We start from the raw sequence: 6,747 nt of genomic DNA on the forward strand, positions 1-6,747 counted from the left end.
TGGTTACCAAGGCCCGCCTGTTCAAGAACCTTGCAATGGGAGAGAAAGACAAGATAATCGCAAAGGGGGAAAATTCCCTCCTAAACCGGAAAACAAGTAGTCTTTGATTGTAACTACTACTCCTCTCAAAGTTCCAGTTAAGCCCAAGATGAAAGAACAGATGTCTGCTCTCACTCAAGATAAGAGATGAAGAAGACCAACATTACAAGAGATGCAAGAAAAGCAATATCCATTCCCTGATTTTGATATCTCCAAGATGTTAGATCATTTACTTGAGTTGAAGTTAATTGAGCTACTAGAGATGAAACGTCCTGAAGAGGCTGACCAAACAAATGATCCCAAGTATTGCAAGTATCATTGCCTCCTAGGTCACCCCATAGAACAATGCTTTGTGTTGAAAGATAAAATAATGGAGCTAGCCCATCAAGGAAAGATCACGTTTGACGATGAAGTTGCGACTGCCAATTTAGCCATGGTGGCCTCAATAACTATTTCTATTGTTCTTACCATACAATTTGGTTCATTTGAGCCTATTGAGGTGAAAGTACTTTTCTCTCCAATGCTAGTTCCCGAGAATTATATCTTTTCATCTCTTACATGTTATCAAGTAAGTGGTGAAGAAGACTCTTTAGATAGTGAGGAAGAAATAGAGCAAGCTATTGTGTATAGAGCATATTGGTCTTCAATCATTTTCACTGATGATGATCGTTTGTTGGGATCCAAGATTCATAATCATCCATTATTTGTGACTGGCTACATTCGAGAACAAGAAGTTAATTGTATCCTTATTGATGGTGGATTTGCAGTCAATATCCTCCCACTCAAAATATTGAAAGAACTTGGAATCTCCTTGGATGAACTACTTCCCAGTAAATTGATGATTCAAGGCTTTAATCAAGGTGGACAAAGAGCTATTGGGAAGATTAGACTTCATATGCTCATTGGTGAAATGGAATCAAGTGCACTCTTTCATGTCATTGATGCCAAGACCACTTATAAAGTGCTTATTGGAAGACCATGGTTGCATGAGTATGGTGTTGTGCCATCTACGTATCACCAATGCTTTAAATATTTCCAAGATGGACAAGTTAAGAAGATAGTAGCTAATCACAAGCCCTTTACTGTAGCTGAATCACATTTTGCTGATGCAAAATTTTACTTGGAAGATGATACGCAAGAAGAAGCACAAGTCATTGTTTCACCATCTAGCAAAGAAGTAAACCTCAATTCCAAAACTTCAAGGATTTCAAGGATTGACTCTCCAATTGAGGAGAAGGAAGCCAGGCCAATTGAGGAGAAGGAAACCAAGCAAACAAAGACTTCCACAAAAGAGAAGAAGCATCAAGCTTCTAAAGCAACTAAGGCAGCTCCTGTGTTACACTATGTCCCAGTCACCAAAAGAAAAGAGAGCTAATCACCCTTTTTAGGAGATGGAGAGTCAGTATTGGAAGATTTGCAAGGATTAACTCTCCCAGTTGCTAAAATCACAAAATCAAGAATCTCAAGCCAACCTTTGAAAGGGTTCATAAGACCATCCCAAGGACCGATTGTTGAACATGGGACTTTGCCCACCAAACGAACCAAAGAGGGTTTTGACCCTAATGCATATAGACTCATGGCTAAAGCTAGTTATGACCATGAGAAGCCGAGTGGTTTGGGTAAGCTCATCCCTGAAGCCTCTAGCAAAGAAGAACATAAGGTGTCGAAGGCTAAAGGTTTCAGTGTAACAAGTTCTAAGGCTGGAATTGGATACACCCCATTAACTCCTGTTCATATTCCCATTCGAAAAGCTAGTGTTTCGGTACTTTCGGCAAATTATGAGGAAGAAGAACAATCTTCGAACCTATCAAAGAAATTATCTGTTTTTTACCGCATTGGGCAACCCACTTCACATATCTCAATCTTTGATAGGTTGGGGACAGAAGAAGATAACTCTATTGTTGGCACTTAAGGCTCTATTTTCACAAGACTTAGTCACTCAACTCCTTCTCAAGTTGGCACTCGAGGTTCAGTTCTCACAAGGCTCATTCATTCAATCCCTTCTCGACTCTCAAAAGATTTAAAGGCAAAGCGAAAGCAGAATGAAAGGACAAATTTCCTCCCTAGAGGTGCTAATGACACACTTATTGTTGATCAAGATTCAAATGAGATTCGAAGCTCCATTCCATCTCATATGAAATGTAGAACCATTTGGGAAGTGAATATTGGAGAAGCCTTGACTGTAAAAAGGCGTACAATGGTGACCACAAACCAAGAAGTCGAAGATGATGTTAAGGTTGAGCCATTCATATTTGAAGAAGGCATACAAGCTACAGTTGATGAATTGAAGGAAATCAACACTAATACAACTAAAGACGTTTTGAGAATTGGCCTTATCAACGGCAAGTTCTTGAAGCATTACTATGCTTGAAGTTTGGAATGCTCCTTGGTAAGAGCCTAAAACTGCCTACTTCAACACTTGAAGAGTACACGATGTTCTCCCATTACTTTTGAAAGTGTTCATAAAAAGAAAAAAAGAAAATAAAAGAAAAGAAAGAGCCCGCTAGGTTGAAAACTTTTAAAAAGGTGTCCTAGGCAAAAGTTAGAGCAAAAAAAAAAAAAAAAACCCTTTGAACTACGTGATGACTTGATCCCTCTCAAAGGGTACGTAGACAACTTAGTATTTTGTACTAAGTTCAGTCATGTCTCAAACCAAAAAACCTTTTGAACTATGTGGTGACTTGATCCCTCTTAAGGGGTATGTAGGCAACTAGGTATTCTATGCTAAGTTCAGTCACATGTCAAAAAAAAAAAAAAAAAATTCTTGAGCCTTGAAAAGTCACCATGAAAGCAAACATTATTGTGAGAATATCTCTTGGCATCTCTAAAATGTGATTTCTCTCTCGTCTTTAAAGTCTAAGTAGTTCTACCTTTCACGTATAAAGTCTTGGTGGTATGTATCTCCTAGCATCTTTAAAGACTTGGTGGTATCTCCTTGCATTTTTGAAGTCTAGATTGCAACCCTTCAAAGTCATGTCACCTTGCATTATCAAAGTTGGCATTGCATTGCCTCTCTTTTGAATTTCATTGCCTTCCTTCTAAGTTGTGTTACCTTACATCTCTAAAGTTTGCATAGTGCTGCCTCTCATCTTCAAAGACTTGGTGGTATCTCCTTGTATCTTCAAAAACTTGGTGGCAGCTCTTTGCATCTCTAAAGTTTGGACTGAATTGCCTCTCCATTGAGTTATATCACCTCAAATCCTCGAAGTTTTGGTGTCATCTTCTCGCATATTTAAACTTTGAATGGTGTCACCCCGTATCTCTAAAGTTTGGTACTCATCTTTTTATACCTTTAAAAAGTATCATAGCAAGAAGCCAATGCACATCCATTGCAAAGATGCCAAAGCATGTCCTTAGATGGTTGCATCGATAGTTGCTTCATTACAAAGATACCAATGCACATCCTTGCATGGACAAACTCTGTCTTCAAGATTGTCTCCATCCTCAAGATAGACTTCATCTTCAAGGATGTCTTCATCTTTAAGATTGTCTTCGTCTTCAAGGCAAGTCTTTGTTCTCAAGATTGTCTTCATTTTCAAGATAGTCTTCATTTTCAAGGCAGTCTTCGTCTTCAAGGATGTCTACATCTTCAATATTGTTTTCATCTTCAAGATTGTCTTCATCTTTAAGGATATCTTCATATTCAAGATTGTCTTTGTCTTCAAGATTGTCTTCAAGATTGTCTCCATCCTTAAGATAGTCTTCGTCTTCAAGGAAGTCTTCGTATCCAAGATAGACTTCGTTGTCAAGATTATCTTTGTCTTCAAGAAAGTCTTCGTATCCAAGATAGACTTCGTTGTCAAGATTGTCTTCATCTTCAAGGAAGTCATCATATCCAAGATAGACTTCATCTTCAAAATTGTCTTCATCTTCAAGATTGTCTCCATCCTCAAGATAAACTGCATCTTCAAGATTGTCTTCGTCTTCAAGATTGTCTTTATCCTTAAGACAGTCTTCATCTTCAAGGAAGTCTTCGCATCCAAGATAGACTTCATCTTCAAGATTGTCTCCATCCTTAAGATAGTCTTCATCTTCAAGGAAGTCTTCGTATCCAAGATAGACTTCGTTGTCAAGATTGTCTTTGTCTTCAAGGAAGTCTTCGTATCCAAGATAGACTTCATTATCAAGATTGTTTTCGTCTTCAAGATTGTCTTTGTCTTCAAGGAAGTCTTCGTATCCAAGATTTACTTCATTGTCAAGATTGTTTTCGTCTTCAAGATTGTCTTTGTCTTCAAGGAAGTCTTCGTATCCAAGATAGACTTCGTTGTCTAGATTGTTTTCGTCTTCAAGATTGTCTTCGTCTTCAAGGAAGTCTTCGTATCCAAGATAGACTTCGTTGTCAAGATTGTCTTCGTCTCCAAGGAAGTCTTCATATCCAAGATAGACTTTGAGATCGTTGTCTTGGTAGCTACTTGGCTTGAGGAACAAAATAAACTCTGCAAGTTCTTCGTAGTGCCACTAAGTCATCATATTACCTATTCTATACAGAGGCGAAACAATACAAAAAAAGAAAAAAAAGAAAAGAAATAGACATGCAAAAAAATACACGAGTGAGGAAGCAAACAAGAATTTACCTCCACGAAGTTGCACAATAGCCTCCTTGTGAAGCTCGACAGATTTGTGTAATTGAAATCTCAAGAAGCTTGATGGAATTGTGAAGTTGAAATCTTTTGAAGCCTAACTTGTAAAACTTAAGGCAAAAGTCTTCAAGGACAGTGAGCTTCGAAAGACCAAATGCTGCAAGATAGTCAAAAGAATAATTATCAAGAAAATCAAGTCATGCTACATATAAAAGTGAATAAAATAAGAGTTTCAAATTGATGTTCAAAAAGAGAACAGCTTCATAAAACAAGTTTCATTAATTCTACTTGTTGGATATTGTGACAAAAAAAAAATGAGATAACACATGATTCACTTAGAAATATTCATGTGAGTGGATCGGAAAAAAAGAAAAGAAAAAAGAAAAGCATGCATGAGACAAAACAAGGATAAAAGAAGGTTATTATACCTGATGGAGAGAAAAGCACCTGCCTTCTGTAATTAAGATACTGGCATTGGCATGGAGAATTTCAAGAAAGCTTGAGATTAAATCTGGAACAGCATATTCAAATCAGCATATAGTGGCCAAAGAGAAGAAGAAAATAAAAGGAGAGACCTCATACCTCTATTCGACTTGTGAAAAAAAAAATAGTGGAGATTTGCTCACCGAAGGCTTGCTTTTATAGTGGTCACTTTGTTATGAGGCATTACACTTCCATGTCAAGAAGGTCTCTAAATTGGAGATAAAGAGCTTGACCAGCTTGGAGAGTGCTGATATTTCAGTCAAAATATGATATTAGAAAGTGCTTATATATCAGTTGGCTTCATCCGTGACCTTTATCTAGCAATGTTTGGATTAGGGTGGATGTCTTAGAAAGATCACGTTTCAGTCCTCATTAAGTTTGGCCTTGGCTGACTTGGCCTATTTGTTTAAACTTTAAAGGTCTAGAAGTCGTGCAGCTGAAAAACTCGTTAGCTAGAGAAGTTCTTCTTGTTAAAAGTTATCTATACGAGACTTTGAGTAAGAACAAAATTCTTATTAAAGTAATATCATATGAGGATGTGGTTTACATATACAAGGGTCTGTTATTACTGGGAAAGGTGTGTGGATCCGTAGCCAAGGCATCTGAATGTGGCCACTTCGACGTTTGAATTCTTTTCAAACAATTCCTATTTGAATAAGAATTCTATTTGATTGCATCACATTAAAACTCTTTGAAGTGTGGGTTATCAAGTCACTCTCCTGTTTGGATTTATCCAACCTACGGACTCCACCTTGCTAAATGTTGGTCACACGATTCCAAGGAAGAAGCATGGTGTTAGACACTTTGGAATAATGTACATGGGGAACTTCCTATCATATTGGAAATTATATGGGTTCTAAATTAAGTTTGCTTGCAAATTTTCAAGATTGAAAAGAATATATATGAAAGGTTTTGAAAATAATAGCATCAAAGCATGAAGTTGTCGAGACTTGACCATTTTCGACACCCAAAATTGTGTACATGTCCAAGTCTCGAGGGGGCATTAGTAGGAGGCAAAAATTTGTCAAGCTAATTACAAAATACCACATACAAAATTTAGTGACAAATTCCAAATTAATATGTCATTAAATTAATTAAGTCAAATGATGACATGTGTCATCCAAATTGACATCACATTGGCATATCAAAATTTGCCACATGTAATTTGGCCTTCAAAATAAAGATAAATTTTCTATTCAAAATTGATAGATAATTATCTTTATTAAAATAAATTAAATAGAGATAATTATTTATTTTTGTTGATTATTATCTTTATCAAAATGTGATCTTTATCAAAATAGATAAATAGAGATAATTATCTCTAAGAAGAATTGGGCCAATCAAAAGTTTACTACATACTTTCAAGCATATCAATTCAAAGTGGAGCTTACCCTTTGAAATCACTATAAATAGATGACATCCCCTCTCATTTTAGGGACCAAGTTTTCAAGAGGCCCAAGCTCTGAAGAAATTCAGTCTTAAGAATCTTTGGAGAACTTGAAGCATCTTTGAAGAACTTGAAGAACATTCAAAGGGCTTGAAGAACTTGAAGGACAACAAATCTCTAACAAGCTCAAGGCTAGAGATTCGTTGTGAAGACCGTTCAATCCATCTTCCAACCAAAGTCAAGAAGATCTCTTGTTCG

This window comes from Quercus lobata, chromosome 6, assembly GCF_001633185.2.
Source record: "Quercus lobata isolate SW786 chromosome 6, ValleyOak3.0 Primary Assembly, whole genome shotgun sequence".
Classification (NCBI taxonomy): Eukaryota; Viridiplantae; Streptophyta; class Magnoliopsida; order Fagales; family Fagaceae; genus Quercus; species Quercus lobata.